Below are 21,459 nucleotides of genomic sequence, written 5' to 3' on the forward strand. Positions count from 1 at the left end.
AGCTAGTGTCACGAAGGTAACCAGGGCACCGTCTGTGTATAAGTCCCCAAGTGTGTCCACCCCAGCTTGTGTCCAGCGCTCCAGCGCAGCCTCCACCACCACTCCGCCCTCTCGGGGCGTTCCCAACAGTGGGAGCACCGGGGCATAAGGCATCACAGCTCGGTGAGTTTCAGGCTGCGGATATAGCATTTTCGGGCCACTGCTAAGTGTATCTGCGATGGGCATGTAATTTTGGTCAAGGGGTGGAACAGTGTATGGATCTGCATGTGGGTCCAGACAGTAACATCCGTGGCAGTATCATACAGGTTCTTCCCACTCAGCCATCCAGCCACCCACTGCAGCTGTGCCGCCAGATAGTAAAGCTCCTGGTTAGGAACTGCTAGTCCTCCTGCTTCCACAGGCGCATAAAGTTTTGTCAATGTTACCCGGGGTCTCCCATTATTCCATATGAGGTTCCTGACCAAAGTTTCTAGTTCCCTGAAGATACGTGTCCGAACGCACACTGGGATGTTAGCATAATAATACAATAGTCTCGGTAAAACTATCATTTTTGTCAGCTTATCCCGGCTAGGCACATTGAGGGGGAGAGTCCTCCAAAAGGCCATTTGTGCGTGTAGGGAGGAGACTGCCCGCACTCGGTTGCCTTCTAGTACGTCAGGCAGGGTTCTATAAATATGGATTCCAAGATACCGGAACGTGGTGGAGTACCAAGTGAGCCTTTCGTTATTGATGCGGACCACACATTCCTGAGTGTTCGGGCTGAAGGAGTATACTCCAGATTTGGCCCAATTAACCCTGAGTCCCGACATAGTCTCAAAGGTGTGAAAGGTGTCAGACAGTATCGGCGGCAAGCAGATCAGGTCCTTAACGTATAAGAGGAGGTCGTCTGCAAATAAAGAGACTGTGTGGAGACCATCCGCTAGGGGGATTCCCCCCTCCGCGCCCTGTGTTCTCAGTAGTGCTGCTAATGGTTCAATTGTCAGCAAGAAAAGCAGCGGGGACAGAGGACACCCCTGCCTAGTGTCTCTCTTAACACAGACGGTATCTGACAACAGGTGACCCGTGTGCACACGCACCGTAGGTTTCTGGTACAGTAAGCTTACCATATCGATATATTCATCACCGAGTTCATATTTCCTCAAGACAGCCAGGAGATAAGGCCACTCCACAGAATCAAAGGCCTTTTCTAGATCTAGCACCAAACACCCCGAATGAGGCCACAGTAGCGTAGCGTAACTCTGCACTCTGAACAACTGCCTAATATTGTGGAAGGTGTTGCGTGTGGGTACAAAACCATTCTGATCACTGTGCACAAGTGCAGGTACCAAGGGGGTAAACTGCTGAGCCAGCGCGGAGGCAAGTATCTTATAGTTGGTGTTCAGGAGGGCCAACGGCCTGTATGAGCCCAGTTGCATGCATTCCATGCCAGGCTTCGGAAAGGAGATGAGATTGGCTTCGAACATCGTGGGGGGGAGGGAGGAATCCAAAATAGCTGCCTCGTACACCTTTAGCAGCTCAGGGATCAGGATATCTGAGTAGGCTTAATAAAACTCAGCAGGCAGCCCGACCGGGCCTGGGGACTTGAATTAGATAAGGCAAATATGACCACGTGCAACTCATCTGGCGTAGGTGGGGCTTCCAATTCGTCTCGCTGTGTGTCATCTATCCCTGGTAGTGGTATATCAGAGAGATATGTGATTATATCATTGAGGGGGACCCGTAGCCGTGAGCAGTATAATGCTTTGTGATGTTCTACGTAAGCCGCGTGTATGTTGCTATGAGTGTATGTAACATCTCCCCGGTTAGTGCATATCGCTGCTCCAGGCATCAGCCTGTCTTCATGCCTGATCAACCAAGCCAACAGTTTCCCAGGCTTGTCACAAGATGATGTGTGCGTGCTGAGTGGGCTGCATAATTAATATGACATAGTATCTCCAGCAATCGTTCATGTTCTGTACGTGCTTCTAGTAGTGGTACCTCATCACCCTCCGCTGCCTCCTGTTCCCGTCGAAGTAGGTCGGCATCAATGCGTGTCAATTCCCCGTCTAGCTACTTCCACATATTAGCTTGTGTGCCCAGACAATGGCTCCTAGTAACGACTTTAAACGCGTCCCACTCAATTTGGGGGGTAGACGCTGTGCCAGTGTTCTCTTGTGCGCATAGTGAATTACGAAAAGGAGCGTCAAGTAACAGATCCGGTTGAAGCCTCCAGGTGGGAATAGGGGGACGAGGGTGGTCCCATGCCATTTCCAGTACATGTGGGTTGTGATCAGAGTGTGTGCGACCCATATAATAGGTGTCAATGACATGGGGAAGTAACTCACTTGACAGCATAAATCTGTCCAATCTGACATGTAATGTGTGTGCGCCTGAATAATAGGAATATGTTTTCGTGTTGGGGTTACGGCTCCGCCAAGCATCATGCAAATCCCATTGTAAGGCCCAGCTGACAAGGGCCTTCATGGCTTTCATGGCTCCTTGCGCAGGAGTGCCTGACAGGGGCGGGAAGGAACGGTCCAACGCAACGACAAGGATACAATTATAGTTACCACCCAACACCCAGGGGACCCCGTGCCAAGGTGCCAATTCTACAGATAATTGTGCAAGGAAACCCCCCTGATCCGTGTTAGGGGCATACAATGTAGTCAATACCACAGGCTGTCCATTGAGCTTGCCCTGAACAATCACAAACCTACCCTTCAGATCTATTCTGGAGTGTGAGACTGTAAAAGGGGTCCCCGGCCTCACCCATATCAGCGCTCCACGGGCGTAGGATGCAAATTCCATGGCATAGAGCTGGCCTTGCCATCTAGGGCGTAGCGTGTGTACCTCCACTTTGTTGAGGTGTGTCTCCTGTAAATGTGCGATATGAATTTGATGTCATTTAAGATAGGAGTAAATTTGGTACCTGCGCAACGGTGTATGGATGCCACACACATTCCAAGTACATATTTTCGTTACTGACATTGTGTTACTTTAGGTGATGGTGATTCCCTCGCCCGCACCCTGCCACAACCCCACAGATGACCTCCCACCCCGCCCCCCCCCTAAGGAGCCGCCAAAGACACATCATCAAGTACTTGCAAGAGTTTCGTAACATAAAAAAAGAAAGAAAAGGGGATAAATCAAACAATATAATATATATAATACCAAAATACCAAAAGGTCGGCTGCTGAACATGCCGCCGTCCAAACTGTCCATTAAGATGAGTAACATTTAAAACCAGGGGGGTCACTGTGCACTGGGCACAACTGTATCGGTATAGCTACTGGATAAGCAAAGGAAGCTTCTCCCTCTACAGGCAGATCGTTTCAATTGCAGCTGATGTAACTCGTCCCAGCTGGAGATTGCATTGCTCGTCGGGTGTACCTTACTCAGGTTGGGGTTCCCTCTAGAGGGCCTAGTGGGCCCTGTCAATCTCCACCCAGCCAGGACGCCTCCCTTCAAGTCACGGCAGATCGGTGCGCCAGGAGGTCTCTGCCCATTCAGTTTCTCCACAAAGGGTAATTATCATAATGTCAGTACTCAATGCACTCCGCACCAATGGCTAAGCATCTCAAAGGTTCCCTGGGTGTCATCAAGGCCGGGGCCTCACTGCATCTCGAAAAAAGTGACTCCATCCAGGCACCACCAGCAGGCGCCTCATGCCAAGCAACAAGGTCATGGAATCAGTGAATCAGATCGGTCGTCTGTGGTCTGACATCCGGCTGCTCCGTGGACGTCTGGGAATTGGGTATTCCATAGATAGCCTCATCATTGCTTGGCAGGTCCCGCGGGCTGCCACTCGGGGCAGCGTCTGTGGTCGGAGAACAGCTGAGTTCCGCCACCATTCAGAGGGCATCCTGTTGTTCATCAGGAGCAAGATCTGCTGGCGAGCCGATGTTCGCCGCTGCCCGTGTCTGGCGGGCCGGTGACGATCTATTCCTGCGGCGTCAACGCGGTCCACAAAAAAGCTGCATTGTCGAATGCTCCGATGCCTGCCGGGGCATCGTGTCCACTCCGCTGTCCAACCATGCCTCCGCTTTCTCCGGAGAGGCAAAAAAATGTGTTTTGTCTTGCGCTATCACTCTCAATTTAGCAGGGAAGAGGAGGGAGTACTTGAGGTCCAACTGGCGCAGTCTTCGTTTCACAGCGAGGAAGGAGTGCCTCTGGGGCTGAACTTGGATCGTATAATCAGGGAAGAACATTATTTTAGCATTGGCAATGTGAACGTCTGCAAGTCGCCTGGTTTCGCGTAAGATGGAGTCACTATCGCTGTAGTTCAAGATCCGAAGGAGCAACTGTCGAGGATTAGACCCCGCGGGGCGGCCTGGTCGGCACTCGGTGTGCTCGCTCCATGACGAAGTAGGGTGACAGCGCGCCATCCGGCAGCAGAGCCTTCAGCCAGTTCTCCACGTGGGACGCAGGCTCCCTTCCATCCCATCACTCCGGCACACCTACTATCCTTACATTGTTTCTTCGTGCCCACCCTTCCGCATCCTCGGCACAATCTTCTAAAAATTCAACCCTGTTGAGCAGGTCCTGCACTTGCTTGTCAGTCTGGGTGACCCCGGGACGTAAGTTCTGCCACATCGCCCTCCAATGTAGTTGTGCGTTCCGCAAATTTCTTGTGGTCAGCGCCCAGGTGCGTCAGATCGATTGCAACACTGTCTATCTTGTTTTCCAGTGATGTGCGGGTGAGTTGGACGGATTCCTCCAGTCTTTCCATTGCTGGTAGCATTGTGTCAAGTTTTGCCGCAGTTTGATCGGCATCAGCAAGTTTTGCGGACTTGGCCATCTTCCCCTGCAATTGCGTGCCTCCCAGGCCCAACGGGCGAGGGGGGCCCAGCACCCATGCCCGCGGCGTTCAGCAGTCATACCGCAGATGGCAACACAGGCAGCACAGGGATTCAGGCACTCGAGTGGGGGGGCCCCAAGCAGAGAGCCGCACCCAAAATGGCGGCTGCTTCTCTCTGCCGCAGCCTGCCGGCAGTCGATGACAAACTAGGGATGGAGGGTTTCTGCACCTTTTCCTAGGCCCGAGCTGCGCACTACACGGCTCCAGACAGTTAGTGTTGATGGCGGTATCGCAGGCACCCCCAGTGAACCAGAGTCATGCTCCCAGGGCAGCCGCAAGGCGCGCAGTCGGTGGCGTCCCTGCACAGGCCTCCCTCAGGCAGCACCTTCGCCGCCCCCGCCACAGTCCGCCCCAGCCAGAAGTCCTGTTCCGTGCCAATCAATCCCAGCAGCTCGGGGAGGACACTCCGTTGTGGGGTACTGCTCTCCAAGTCTGCGGGCCCCCCGGGACCGACAACAGCCGGTTGCACAGCGCAGCTCCCGCTCACCTCCCAGTCGCCACGGCGACCACCTCCGCCAGCCTCGGCACCCTCAAGCGGGCACGGTCACCTCGCTCGTCAGGCCTCGCTTCAGGGCCCAGCGTGCAGCCGTAGGTCCCAGTCTCAACCAAATGGGCCCGCCACTCCAGGTGGGCAGCTCGTTGCAGGATACCGCCTTCCAGCACTACGGGGCTCCCGGTATGGGCAACAGCCAGTCGCGCGACTCGGCTCCAGCGCACCCCCAGACCGCCACAATGTCCTCCTCCGCTGGTCTCGGTGTCTCCAGTCCTGTGCGGTCTCTCCGTCCACTAGGCCGCACCCCAGAGCCCAGCGCGCGACCACTGGATTCGGCCCCACTCGGAATGCCCCGCCACTCCGGTCGGGCACTCCGCCTGCCCGACCGCACACACGGGATGCTCGCGGCCACTTCGCTCTCTGGGCCGCGCCCCAGGGCCCAGCGCTGAATCTCAGGCCTCGCCCTCTAATAGATGGTCTCGCCGGCGGGCAAGTTCGTTTGCGGCCGCGCCACAGTGGATGCTCTCAGTGCGGTTGGAAGCTCCCGCCTGGTCCTAAAAACCACTGAACAGTAGCCGTCAGCTTGGCACCGCTGCGCCTGCAGTTTCAGCTGTCACTGGATAATTTCAATGGATAATTGGCCCGGAGAAGGTGAGCTCGAACAGGAGCTCTACCTCAGGGCGTCCTTTTGTCATTGCATGCTTAGCCACATCCCCTCCACTGCACCCATCATACTGCCACAATCCATCCCTCCAAAAACGCTCCTTTCATGACCACCACTGTGCTAGCATTAATTTAGCCCTCAATCACACTACAAACCAAGCTTTGTGGACCCTGCAAAAATGTTTGCAAGTACTCATGACTTAAATGAATTGCAATAACTAAATACAACCTAATATTAACAGAAAGTAGCTGAAACTGAATATTTTCTAATAAACTAAAAATAATGTTAACCCTAATCTTGAATTCATTTTCATTTGATTACATTTTTATGACAAAACCCTTACCACACCCTAATATTAATATTAACCCAATTTTATTTTTAAAATACACAAAATAATAATACATTATAATTAAAACATTTAAGTAACACAAACTAAGCTAAATGCTAATTTACAATAATTAATTAGGCAGACTTCACTTTACTATTTTTCACTCTGAAAGTTACCTTATTCAATTAAGTCACATCCTCACTTATGTCATTCTCAGTAGTGATAATATTTTTGTAGAGGCTACCAGGTATTAACACTAAAATGCAGCAGTTTTGAGGAAGTGAGTGAATACCTGATAAAATACCTGAGTCTTTGACTTTGTAATTCATGAAAACAGCAGGGTTATTTTCTTCCCATCTTGTTCATCATGATTTTATTATGATAGAATACACTTTCGTTGAAAAGAACATATGCCTGCTCTATACTATACTTTCACCTGGGAGATAGACTTAACAAGTTGCTTAAACCGCCTTGTGGTCTGAGTGTTTCCTAGCTGGAGATAACGTTAGTAAATGTAATATTTTATGCTGCTGCTTTTCTTTGGAGATGCCAAACCTGCTACACTGATTATAGCTTTTGGGAATTTTCACTATAAGGACATGTTTAACAATAAACCTTTACATGTCCTACTTTAAAATACCATGCACCCTTCATTATGGGCAGTAAGGCCTACTTAGGGGTGCCTTATCGCTGGGGATGCCCAGACGTGGGTCCCAGGCACTCCACACCACTGGAGTCAAGCTAGCCGGGCTGATGAGAGGTGTTACCTCGAAACCGGTCCGGTCCTCGGATGCTTGATTCCGTTCTGGGAAGGACATGGCTTTTGTAGTTCGGACTGGACTGTTCCCATGGGGCACAGGGTCAGCGCTGATTTGCATATCGCCATTGTCTAACCCGGGGTGGTGTGGAGTGCAAAATAACAATGGATTTGGGCCCAGATCTTTGGACTGGGGTGAGTGTGTGACATTGATCCACATTCGGTCCATCACCTGTTGTGTTTGCATATTCCGCCCTAAGTGCGCTGGGGATGCCCAGACGGGGGTCCCAGGCACTCCACACCACTGGAGTCAAGCTAGCCGGGCTGATGAGAGGTGTTACCTCGAAACCGGTCCGGTCCTCGGATGCTTGATTCCGTTCTGGGAAGGACATGGCTTTTGTAGTTCGGACTGGACTGTTCCCATGGGGCACAGGGTTAGTGCTGATTTGCATATCGCCATTGTCTAACCCGGGGTGGTGTGGAGTGCAAAATAACGATGGATTTGGGCCCAGATCTTCGGACTGGGGTGAGTGTGTGACATTGATCCACATTCGGTCCATCACCTGATGTGTTTGCATATTCCGCCCTAAGTGCGCTGGGGATGCCCAGACGTGGGTCCCAGGCACTCCACACCACTGGAGTCAAGCTAGCCGGGCTGTTGAGAGGTGTTGCCTCGAAACCGGTCCGGTCCTCGGATGCTTGATTCCGTTCTGGGAAGAACATGGCTTTTGTAGTTCGGGCTGGACTGTTCCCATGGGGCACAGGGTCAGCGCTGATTTGCATATCGCCATTGTCTAACCCGGGGTGGTGTGGAGTGCAAAATAACGATGGATTTGGGCCCAGATCTTCGGACTGGGGTGAGTGTGTGACATTGATCCACATTCGGCCCATCACCTGTTGTGTTTGCATATTCCGCCCTAAGTGCGCTGGGGATGCCCAGACGTGGGTCCCAGGCACTCCACACCACTGGAGTCAAGCTAGCCGGGCTGATGAGAGGTGTTAGCTCGAAACCAGTCCGGTCCTCGGATGCTTGATTCCGTTCTGGGAAGGACATGGCTTTTGTAGTTCGGACTGGACTTTTCCCATGGGGCACAGGGTCAGCGCTGATTTGCATATCGCCATTGTCTAACCCGGGGTGCTGTGGAGTGCAAAATAATGATGGATTTGGGCCCAGATCTTCGAACTGGGGTGAGTGTGTGACATAGATCCACATTCGGTCCATCACCTGTTGTGTTTGCATATTCCGCCCTAAGTGCGCTGGGGATGCCCAGACGTGGGTCCCAGGCACTCCACACCACTGGAGTCAAGCTAGCCGGGCTGATGAGAGGCGTTACCTCGAAACCGGTCCGGTCCTCGGATGCTTGATTCCGTTCTGGGAAGGACATGGCTTTTGTAGTTCGGACTGGACTGTTCCCATGGGGCACAGGGTCAGCGCTAATTTGCATATCGCCATTGTCTAACCCGGGGTGGTGTGGAGTGCAAAATAACGATGGATTTGGGCCCAGATCTTCGGACTGGGGTGAGTGTGTGACATTAATCCACATTCGGTCCATCACCTGTTGTGTGTACATATTCCGCCCTAAGTGCACTGGGGATGCCCAGACGTGGGTCCCAGGCACTCCACACCACTGGAGTCAAGCTAGCCGGGCTGATGAGAGGTGTTACCTCGAAACCGGTCCGGTCCTCGGATGCTTGATTCCGTTATGGGAAGGACATGGCTTTTGTAGTTCGGACTGGACCATTCCCATGGGGCACAGGGTCAGCGCTGATTTGCATATCGCCATTGTCTAACCCGGGGTGGTGTGGAGTGCAAAATAACGATGGATTTGGGCCCAGATCTTCGGACTGGGGTGAGTGTGTGACATTGATCCACATTCGGTCCATCACCTGTTGTGTTTGTAAATTCCGCCCTAAGTGCGCTGGGGATGCCCAGACGTGGGTCCCAGGCACTCCACACCACTGGAGTCAAGCTAGCCGGGCTGATGAGAGGTGTTACCTCGAAACCGGTCCGGTCCTCGGATGCTTGATTCCGTTCTGGGAAGGACATGGCTTTTGTAGTTCGGACTGGACTGTTCCCATGGGGCACAGGGTCAGCGCTGATTTGCATATCGCCATTGTCTAACCCGGGGTGGTGTGGAGTGCAAAATAACGATGGATTTGGGCCCAGATCTTCGGACTGGGGTGAGTGTGTGACATTGATCCACATTCGGTCCATCACCTGTTGTGTTTGCATATTCCGCCCTAAGTGCGATGGGGATGCCCAGACGTGGGTCCCAGGCACTCCACACCACTGGATTCAAGCTAGCCCGGCTGGTGAGAGGTGTTGCCTCGAAACCGGCCCGGTCCTCGGATGCTTGATTCCGTTCTGGGAAGGACATGGCTTTTGTAGTTCGGACTGAACTGTTCCCATGGGGCACAGGGTCAGCGCTGATTTGCATATCGCCATTGTCTAACCCGGGGTGGTGTGGAGTGCAAAATAACGATGGATTTGGGCCCAGATCTTCGGACTGGGGTGAGTGTGTGACATTGATTCACATTCGGTCCATCACCTGTTGTGTTTGCATATTCCGCCCTAAGTGCGCTGGGGAAGCCCAGACGTGGGTCCCAGGCACTCCACACCACTGGAGTCAAGCTAGCCGGGCTGATGAGAGGTGTTACCTCGAAACCGGTCCGGTCCTCGGATGCTTGATTCCGTTCTGGGAAGGACATGGCTTTTGTAGTTCGGACTGGACTGTTCCCATGGGGCACAGGGCCAGTGCTGATTTGCATATCGCCATTGTCTAACCCGGGGTGGTGTGGAGTGCAAAATAACGATGGATTTGGGCCCAGATCTTCGGACTGGGGTGAGTGTGTGACATTGATCCACATTCGGTCCATCACCTGTTGTGTTTGCATATTCCGCCCTAAGTGCGCTGGGGATGCCCAGACGTGGGTCCCAGGCACTCCACACCACTGGAGTCAAGCTAGCCGGGCTCATGAGAGGTGTTACCTCGAAACCGGTCCGGTCCTCGGATGCTTGATTCCGTTCTGGGAAGGACATGGCTTTTGTAGTTCGGACTGGAGTGTTCCCATGGGGCACAGGGTCAGCGCTGATTTGCATATCGCCATTGTCTAACCCGGGGTGGTGTGGAGTGCAAAATAACGATGAGTTTGGGCCCAGATCTTCAGACTGGGGTGAGTGTGTGACATTGATCCACATTCGGTCCATCACCTGTTGTTTTTGAATATTCCGCCCTAAGTGTGCTGGGGATGCCCAGACGTAGGTCCCAGGCACTCCACAACACTGGAGTCAAGCTAGCCGGGCTGATGAGAGGTGTTACCTCGAAACCGGTCCGGTCCTCGGATGCTTGATTCCATTCTGGGAAGGACATGGCTTTTGTAGTTCGGACTGGACTGTTCCCATGGGGCACAGGGTCAGCGCTGATTTGCATATCGCCATTGTCTAACCCGGGGTGTTGTGGAGTGCAAAATAACGATGGATTTGGGCCCAGATCTTCGGACTGGGGTGAGTGTGTGACATTGATCCACATTCGGTCCATCACCTGTTGTGTTTGCATATTCCGCCCTAAGTGCGCTGGGGATGCCCAGACGTGGGTCCCAGGCACTCCACACCACTGGAGTCAAGCTAGCCGGGCTGATGAGAAGTGTTACCTCGAAACCGGTCCGGTCCTCGGATGCTTGATTCCGTTCTGGGAAGGACATGGCTTTTGTAGTTCGTACTGGACTGTTCCCATGGGGCACAGGGTCAGCGCTGATTTGCATATGGCCATTGTCTAACCCGGGGTGGTGTGGAGTGTAAAATAACGATGGATTTGGGCCCAGATCTTCGGACTGGGGTGAGTGTGTGACATTGATCCACATTCGGTCCATCACCTGTTGTGTTTGCATATTCCGCCCTAAGTGCGCTGGGGATGCCCAGACGTGGGTCCCAGGCACTCCACACCACTAGAGTCAAGCTAGCCGGGCTGATGAGAGGTGTTACCTCGAAACCGGTCCGGTCCTCGGATGCTTGATTCCGTTCTGGGAAGGACATGGCTTTTGTAGTTCGGACTGGACTGTTCCCATGGGGCACAGGGTCAGCGCTGATTTGCATATCGCCATTGTCTAACCCGGGGGGGTGTGGAGTGCAAAATAAAGATGGATTTGGGCCCAGATCTTCGGACTGGGGTGAGTGTGTGACATTGATCCACATTCGGTCCATCACCTGTTGTGTTTGCATATTCCGCCCTAACTGCGCTGGGGATGCCCAGACGTGGGTCCCAGGCACTCCACACCACTGGAGTCAAGCTAGCCGGGCTGATGAGAGGTGTTACCTCGAAACCGGTCCGGTCCTCGGTTGCTTGATTCCGTTCTGGGAAGGACATGGCTTTTGTAGTTCGGACTGGACTGTTCCCATGGGGCACAGGGTCAGCGCTGATTTGCATATCGCCATTGTCTAACCCGGGGTGGTGTGGAGTGCAAAATAACGATGGATTTGGGCCCAGATGTTTGGACTGGGGTGAGTGTGTGACATTGATCCACATTCGTTCCATCACCTGTTGTGTTTGCATATTCCGCCCTAAGTGCGCTGGGGATGCCCAGACGTGGGTCCCAGGCACTACACACCACTGGAGTCAAGCTAGCCGGGCTGATGAGAGGTGTTACCTCAAAACCGGTCCGGTCCTCGGATGCTTGATTCCGTTCTGGGAAGGACATGGCTTTTGTAGTTCGGACTGGACTGTTCCCAAGGGGCACAGGGTCAGCGCTGATTTGCATATCGCCATTGTCTAACCCAGGGTGGTGTGGAGTGCAAAATAACAATGGATTTGGGCCCAGATCTTCGGACTGGGGTGAGTGTGTGACATTGATCCACATTCGGCCCATCACCTGTTGTGTTTGCATATTCCGCCCTAAGTGCACTGGGGATGCCCAGACGTGGGTCCCAGGCACTCCACACCACTGGAGTCAAGCTAGCCGGACTGATGAGAGGTGTTACCTCGAAACCGGTCCGGTCCTCGGATGCTTGATTCCGTTCTGGGAAGGACATGGCTTTTGTAGTTCGGACTGGACTGTTCCCAAGGGGCACAGGGTCAGCGCTGATTTGCATATCGCCATTGTCTAACCCAGGGTGGTGTGGAGTGCAAAATAACAATGGATTTGGGCCCAGATCTTCGGACTGGGGTGAGTGTGTGACATTGATCCACATTCGGCCCATCACCTGTTGTGTTTGCATATTCCGCCCTAAGTGCACTGGGGATGCCCAGACGTGGGTCCCAGGCACTCCACACCACTGGAGTCAAGCTAGCCGGACTGATGAGAGGTGTTACCTCGAAACCGGTCCGGTCCTCGGATGCTTGATTCCGTTCTGGGAAGGACATGGCTTTTGTAGTTCGGACTGGACTGTTACCATGGGGCACAGGGTCAGCGCTGATTTGCATATCGCCATTGTCTAACCCGGGGTGGTGTGGAGTGCAAAATAATGATGGATTTGGGCCCAGATCTTCGGACTGGGGTGAGTGTGTGACATTGATCCACATTCGGTCCATCACCTGTTGTGTTTGCAAATTCCGCCCTAAGTGCGCTGGGGATGCCCAGACGTGGGTCCCAGGCACTCCACACCACTGGAGTCAAGCTAGCCGGGCTGATGAGAGGTGTTACCTCGAAACCGGTCCGGTCCTCGGATCCTTGATTCCGTTCTGGGAAGGACATGGCTTTTGTAGTTCGGACTGGACTGTTCCCATGGGGCACAGGGTCAGCGCTGATTTGCATATCGCCATTGTCTAACCCGGGGTGGTGTGGAGTGCAAAATAACGATGGATTTGGGCCCAGATCTTCGGACTGGGTTGAGTGTGTGACATTGATCCACATTCGGTCCATCACCTGTTGTGTTTGCATATTCCGCCCTAAGTGCGCTGGGGATGCCCAGACGTGGGTCCCAGGCACTCCACACCACTGGATTCAAGCTAGCCGGGCTGGTGAGAGGTGTTACCTCGAAACCGGCTCGGTCCTCGGATGCTTGATTCCGTTCTGGGAAGGACATGGCTTTTGTAGTTCGGACTGGACTGTTCCCATGGGGCACAGGGTCAGGGCTGATTTGCATATCGCCATTGTCTAACCCGGGGTGGTGTGGAGTGCAAAATAACGATGGATTTGGGCCCAGATCTTCGGACTGGGGTGAGTGTGTGACATTGATTCACATTCGGTCCATCACCTGTTGTGTTTGCATATTCCGCCCTAAGTGCGCTGGGGATGCCCAGACGTGGGTCCCAGGCACTCCACACCACTGGAGTCAAGCTAGCCGGGCTGATGAGAGGTGTTACCTCGAAACCGGTCCGGTCCTCGGATGCTTGATTCCGTTCTGGGAAGGACATGGCTTTTGTAGTTCGGACTGGACTGTTCCCATGGGGCACAGGGCCAGTGCTGATTTGCATATCGCCATTGTCTAACCCGGGGTGGTGTGGAGTGCAAAATAACGATGGATTTGGGCCCAGATCTTCGGACTGGGGTGAGTGTGTGACATTGATCCACATTCGGTCCATCACCTGTTGTGTTTGCATATTCCGCCCTAAGTGCGCTGGGGATGCCCAGACGTGGGTCCCAGGCACTCCACACCACTGGAGTAAAGCTAGCCGGGCTGATGAGAGGTGTTACCTCGAAACCGGTCCGGTCCTCGGATGCTTGATTCCGTTCTGGGAAGGACACGGCTTTTGTAGTTCGGACTGGACTGTTCCCATGGGGCACAGGGTCAGCGCTGATTTGCATATCGCCATTGTCTAACCCGGGGTGGTGTGGAGTGCAAAATAACGATGAGTTTGGGCCCAGATCTTCAGACTGGGGTGAGTGTGTGACATTGATCCACATTCGGTCCATCACCTGTTGTTTTTGAATATTCCGCCCTAAGTGCGCTGGGGATGCCCAGACGTAGGTCCCAGGCACTCCACACCACTGGAGTCAAGCTAGCCGGGCTGATGAGAGGTGTTACCTCGAAACCGGTCCGGTCCTCGGATGCTTGATTCCGTTCTGGGAAGGACATGGCTTTTGTAGTTCGGACTGGACTGTTCCCATGGGGCACAGGGTCAGCGCTGATTTGCATATCGCCATTGTCTAACCCGGGGTGGTGTGGAGTGCAAAATAACGATGGATTTGGGCCCAGATCTTCGGACTGGGGTGAGTGTGTGACATTGATCCACATTCGGTCCATCATCTGTTGTGTTTGCATATTCAGCCCTAAGTGCGTTAGGGATGCCCAGACGTGGGTCCCAGGCACTCCACACCACTGGAGTCAAACTAGCCGGGCTGATGAGAAGTGTTACCTCGAAACCGGTCCGGTCCTCGGATTCTTGATTCCGTTCTGGGAAGGACATGGCTTTTGTAGTTCGTACTGGACTGTTCCCATGGGGCACAGGGTCAGCGCTGATTTGCATATGGCCATTGTCTAACCCGGGGTGGTGTGGAGTGTAAAATAACGATGGATTTGGGCCCAGATCTTAGGACTGGGGTGAGTGTGTGACATTGATCCACATTCGGTCCATCACCTGTTGTGTTTGCATATTCCGCCCTAAGTGCGCTGGGGATGCCCAGACGTGGGTCCCAGGCACTCCACACCACTAGAGTCAAGCTAGCCGGGCTGATGAGAGGTGTTACCTCGAAACCGGTCCGGTCCTCGGATGCTTGATTCCATTCTGGGAAGGACATGGCTTTTGTAGTTCGGACTGGACTGTTCCCATGGGGCACAGGGTCAGCGCTGATTTGCATATCGCCATTGTCTAACCCGGGGGGGTGTGGAGTGCAAAATAAAGATGGATTTGGGCCCAGATCTTCGGACTGGGGTGAGTGTGTGACATTGATCCACATTCGGTCCATCACCTGTTGTGTTTGCATATTCCGCCCTAGGTGCACTGGGGATGCCCAGACGTGGGTCCCAGGCACTACACACCACTGGAGTCAAGCTAGCCGGGCTGATGAGAGGTGTTACCTCAAAACCGGTCCGGTCCTCGGATGCTTGATTCCGTTCTGGGAAGGACATGGCTTTTGTAGTTCGGACTGGACTGTTCCCAAGGGGCACAGGGTCAGCGCTGATTTGCATATCGCCATTGTCTAACCCAGGGTGGTGTGGAGTGCAAAATAACGATGGATTTGGGCCCAGATCTTCGGACTGGGGTGAGTGTGTGACATTGATCCACATTCGGCCCATCACCTGTTGTGTTTGCATATTCCGCCCTAAGTGCGCTGGGGATGCCCAGACGTGGGTCCCAGGCACTCCACACCACTGGAGTCAAGCTAGCCGGGCTGATGAGAGGTGTTACCTCGAAACCGGTCCGGTCCTCGGATGCTTGATTCCGTTCTGGGAAGGACATGGCTTTTGTAGTTCGGACTGGACTGTTCCCATGGGGCACAGGGTCAGCGCTGATTTGCATATCGCCATTGTCTAACCCGGGGTGGTGTGGAGTGCAAAATAACGATGAGTTTGGGCCCAGATCTTCAGACTGGGGTGAGTGTGTGACATTGATCCACATTCGGTCCATCACCTGTTGTTTTTGAATATTCCGCCCTAAGTGCGCTGGGGATGCCCAGACGTAGGTCCCAGGCACTCCACACCACTGGAGTCAAGCTAGCCGGGCTGATGAGAGGTGTTACCTCGAAACCGGTCCGGTCCTCGGATGCTTGATTCCGTTCTGGGAAGGACATGGCTTTTGTAGTTCGGACTGGACTGTTCCCATGGGGCACAGGGTCAGCGCTGATTTGCATATCGCCATTGTCTAACCCGGGGGGGTGTGGAGTGCAAAATAAAGATGGATTTGGGCCCAGATCTTCGGACTGGGGTGAGTGTGTGACATTGATCCACATTCGGTCCATCACCTGTTGTGTTTGCATATTCCGCCCTAAGTGCACTGGGGATGCCCAGACGTGGGTCCCAGGCACTACACACCACTGGAGTCAAGCTAGCCGGGCTGATGAGAGGTGTTACCTCAAAACCGGTCCGGTCCTCGGATGCTTGATTCCGTTCTGGGAAGGACATGGCTTTTGTAGTTCGGACTGGACTGTTCCCAAGGGGCACAGGGTCAGCGCTGATTTGCATATCGCCATTGTCTAACCCAGGGTGGTGTGGAGTGCAAAATAACGATGGATTTGGGCCCAGATCTTCGGACTGGGGTGAGTGTGTGACATTGATCCACATTCGGCCCATCACCTGTTGTGTTTGCATATTCCGCCCTAAGTGCGCTGGGGATGCCCAGACGTGGGTCCCAGGCACTCCACACCACTGGAGTCAAGCTAGCCGGGCTGATGAGAGGTGTTACCTCGAAACCGGTCCGGTCCTCGGATGCTTGATTACGTTCTGGGAAGGACATGGCTTTTGTAGTTCGGACTGGACTGTTCCCATGGGGCACAGGGTCAGCGCTGATTTGCATATCGCCATTGTCTAACCCGGGGTGGTGTGGAGTGCAAAATAACGATGGATTTGGGCCCAGGTCTTCGGACTGGGGTGAGTGTGTGACATTGATCCACATTCGGTCCATCACCTTTTGTGTTTGCATATTCCGCCCTAAGTGCGCTGGGGATGCCCAGACGTGGGTCCCAGGCACTCCACACCACTGGAGTCAAGCTAGCCGGGCTGATGAGAGGTGTTACCTCGAAACCGGTCCGGTCCTCGGATGCTTGATTCCGTTCTGGGAAGGACATGGCTTTTGTAGTTTGGACTGGACTGTTCCCATGGGGCACAGGATCAGCGCTGATTTGCATATCGCCATTGTCTAACCCGTGGTGGTGTGGAGTGCAAAATAACGATGGATTTGGGCCCAGATCTTCGGACTGGGGTGAGTGTGTGATATTGATCCACATTCGGTCCATCACCTGTTGTGTTTGCATATTCCGCCCTAAGTGCGCTGGGGATGCCCAGACGTGGGTCCCAGGCACTCCACACCACTGGAGTCAAGCTAGCCGGGCTGATGAGAGGTGTTACCTCGAAACCGGTCCGGTCCTCGGATGCTTGATTCCGTTCAGGGAAGGACATGGCTTTTGTAGTTTGGACTGGACTGTTCCCATGGGGCACAGGGTCAGCGCTGATTTGCATATCGCCATTGTCTAACCCGGGGTGGTGTGGAGTGCAAAATAACGATGGATTTGGGCCCAGATCTTCGGACTGGGGTGAGTGTGTGACATTGATCCACATTCGGTTCATCACCTGTTGTGTTTGCATATTCCGCCCTAAGTGCGCTGGGGATGCCCAGACGTGGGTCCCAGGCACTCCACACCACTGGAGTCAAGCTAGCCGGGCTGATGAGAGGTGTTACCTCGAAACCGGTCCGGTCCTCGGATGCTTGATTCCGTTCTGGGAAGGACATGGCTTTTGTAGTTCAGACTGGACTGTTCCCATGGGGCACAGGGTCAGCGCTGATTTGCATATCGCCATTGTCTAACCCGGGGTGGTGTGGAGTGCAAAATAACGATGGATTTGGGCCCAGATCTTCGGACTGGGGTGAGTGTGTGACATTGATCCACATTCGGTCCATCACCTGTTGTGTTTGCATATTCCGCCCTAAGTGCGCTGGGGATGCCCAGACGTGGGTCCCAGGCACTACACACCACTGGAGTCAAGCTAGCCGGGCTGATGAGAGGTGTTACCTCGAAACCGGTCCGGTCCTCGGATGCTTGATTCCGTTCTGGGAAGGACATGGCTTTTGTAGTTCGGACTGGACTGTTCCCATGGGGCACAGGGTCAGCGCTGATTTGCATATCGCCATTGTCTAACCCGGGGTGTTGTGGAGTGCAAAATAACAATGGATTTGGGCCCAGATCTTCGGACTGGGGTGAGTGTGTGACATTGATCCACATTCAGTCCATCACCTGTTGTGTTTGCATATTCCGCCCTAAGTGCGCTGGGGATGCCCAGACGTGGGTCCCAGGCACTCCACACCACTGGAGTCAAGCTAGCCGGGCTGATGAGAGGTGTTACCTCGAAACCGGTCCGGTCCTCGGATGCTTGATTCCGTTCTGAGAAGGACATGGCTTTTGTAGTTCGGACTGGACTGTTCCCATGGGGCACAGGGTCAGCGCTAATTTGCATATCGCCATTGTCTAACCCGGGGTGGTGTGGAGTGCAAAATAACGATGGATTTGGGCCCAGATCTTCGGACTGGGGTTAGTGTGTGACATTGATCCACATTCGGTCCATCACCTGTTGTGTGTACATATTCCGCCCTAAGTGCACTGGGGATGCCCAGACGTGGGTCCCAGGCACTCCACACCACTGGAGTCAAGCTAGCCGGGCTGATGAGAGGTGTTACCTCGAAACCGGTCCGGTCCTCGGATGCTTGATTCCATTATGGGAAGGACATGGCTTTTGTAGTTCGGACTGGACTGTTCACATGGGGCACAGGGTCAGCGCTGATTTGCATATCGCCATTGTCTAACCCGGGGTGGTGTGGAGTGCAAAATACCGATGGATTTGGGCCCAGATCTTCGGACTGGGGTGAGTGTGTGACATTGATCCAAATTCGGTCCATCGCCTGTTGTGTTTGCATATTCCGCCCTAAGTGCGCTGGGGATGCCCAGACGTGGGTCCCAGGCACTCCACACCACTGGAGTCAAGCTAGCCGGGCTGATGAGAGGTGTTACCTCGAAACCGGTCCGGTCCTCGGATGCTTGATTCCGTTCTGGGAAGGACATGGCTTTTGTAGTTCGGACTGGACTGTTCCCATGGGGCACAGGGTCAGCGCTGATTTGCATATCGCCATTGTCTAACCCGGGGTGGTGTGGAGTGCAAAATAACGATGGATTTGGGCCCAGATCTTCGGACTGGGGTGAGTGTGTGACATTGATCCACTTTCGGTCCATCACCTGTTGTGTTTGCATATTCCGCCCTAAGTGCGCTGGGGATGCCCAGACGTGGGTCCCAGGCACTACACACCACTGGAGTCAAGCTAGCCGGGCTGATGAGAGGTGTTACCTCAAAACCGGTCCGGTCCTCGGATGCTTGATTCCGTTCTGGGAAGGACATGGCTTTTGTAGTTCGGACTGGACTGTTCCCAAGGGGCACAGGGTCAGCGCTGATTTGCATATCGCCATTGTCTAACCCAGGGTGGTGTGGAGTGCAAAATAACGATGGATTTGGGCCCAGATCTTCGGACTGGGGTGAGTGTGTGACATTGATCCACATTCGGCCCATCACCTGTTGTGTTTGCATATTCCGCCCTAAGTGCGCTGGGGATGCCCAGACGTGGGTCCCAGGCACTCCACACCACTGGAGTCAAGCTAGCCGGGCTGATGAGAGGTGTTACCTCGAAACCGGTCCAGTCCTCGGATGCTTGATTCCGTTCTGGGAAGGACATGGCTTTTGTAGTTCGGACTGGACTGTTCCCATGGGGCACAGGGTCAGCGCTGATTTGCATATCGCCATTGTCTAACCCGGGGTGGTGTGGAGTGCAAAATAACGATGGATTTGGGCCCAGATCTTCGGACTGGGGTGAGTGTGTGACATTGATCCACATTCGGTCCATCACCTTTTGTGTTTGCATATTCCGCCCTAAGTGCGCTGGGGATGCCCAGACATGGGTCCCAGGCACTCCACACCACTGGAGTCAAGCTAGCCGGGCTGATGAGAGGTGTTACCTCGAAACCGGTCCGGTCCTCGGATGCTTGATTCCGTTCTGGGAAGGACATGGCTTTTGTAGTTTGGACTGGACTGTTCCCATGGGGCACAGGGTCAGCGCTGATTTGCATATCGCCATTGTCTAACCCGTGGTGGTGTGGAGTGCAAAATAACGATGGATTTGGGCCCAGATCTTCGGACTTGGGTGAGTGTGTGAAATTGATCCACATTCGGTCCATCACCTGTTGTGTTTGCATATTCCGCCCTAAGTGCGCTGGGGATGCCCAGACGTGGGTCCCAGGCACTCCACACCACTGGAGTCAAGCTAGCCGGGCTGATGAGAGGTGTTACCTCGAAACCGGTCCGGTCCTTGGATGCTTGATTCCGTTCAGGGAAGGACATGGCTTTTGTAGTTTGGACTGGACTGTTCCCATGGGGCACAGGGTCAGCGCTGATTTGCATATCGCCATTGTCTAACCCGGGGTGGTGTGGAGTGCAAAATAACGATGGATTTGGGCCCAGATCTTCGGACTGGGGTGAGTGTGTGACATTGATCCACATTCGGTCCATCACCTGTTGTGTTTGCATATTCCGCCCTAAGTGTGCTGGGGATACCCAGACGTGGGTCCCAGGCACTCCACACCACTGGAGTCAAGCTAGCCAGGCTGATGAGAGGTGTTACCTCGAAACCGGTCTGGTCCTCGGATGCTTGATTCCGTTCTTTGAAGAACATGGCTTTTGTAGCTCGGACTGGACTGTTCCCATGGGGCACAGGGTCAGCGCTGATTTGCATATCGCCATTGTCTAACCCGGGGTGGTGTGGAGTGCAAAATAACGATGGATTTGGGCCCAGATCTTCGGACTGGGGTGAGTGTGTGACATTGATCCACATTCGGTCCATCACCTGTTGTGTTTGCATATTCTGCCCTAAGTGCGCTGGGGATGCCCAGACGTGGGTCCCAGGCACTCCACACCACTGGAGTCAAGCTAGCCGGGCTGATGAGAGGTGTTACCTCGAAACCGGTCCGGTCCTCAGATGCTTGATTCCGTTCTCGGAAGGACATGGCTTTTGTAGTTTGGACTTGACTGTTCCCATGGGGCACAGGGTCAGCGCTGATTTGCATATCGCCATTGTCTAACCCGGGGTGGTGTGGAGTGCAAAATAACGATGGATTTGGGCCCAGATCTTCGGACTGGGGTGAGTGTGTGACATTGATCCACATTCGGTTCATCACCTGTTGTGTTTGCATATTCCGCCCTAAGTGCGCTGGGGATGCCCAGACGTGGGTCCCAGGCACTCCACACCACTGGAGTCAAGCTAGCCGGGCTGATGAGAGGTGTTACCTCGAAACCGGTCCGGTCCTCGGATGCTTGATTCCGTTCTGGGAAGGACATGGCTTTTGTAGTTCGGACTGGACTGTTCCCATGGGGCACAGGGTCAGCGCTGATTTGCATATCGCCATTGTCTAACCCGGGGTGGTGTGGAGTGCAAAATAACGATGGATTTGGGCCCAGATCTTCGGACTGGGGTGAGTGTGTGACATTGATCCACATTCGGTCCATCACCTGTTGTGTTTGCATATTCCGCCCTAAGTGCGCTGGGGATGCCCAGACGTGGGTCCCAGGCACTACATACCACTGGAGTCAAGCTAGCCGGGCTGATGAGAGGTGTTACCTCGAAACCGGTCCGGTCCTCGAATGCTTGATTCCGTTCTGGGAAGGACATGGCTTTTGTAGTTCGGACTGGACTGTTTCCATGGGGCACAGGGTCAGCGCTGATTTGCATATCGCCATTGTCTAACCCGGGGTGTT

The sequence above is a fragment of the Lissotriton vulgaris genome, chromosome 5 (assembly GCF_964263255.1).
Source record: "Lissotriton vulgaris chromosome 5, aLisVul1.2, whole genome shotgun sequence".
Lineage (NCBI taxonomy): Eukaryota > Metazoa > Chordata > Amphibia > Caudata > Salamandridae > Lissotriton > Lissotriton vulgaris.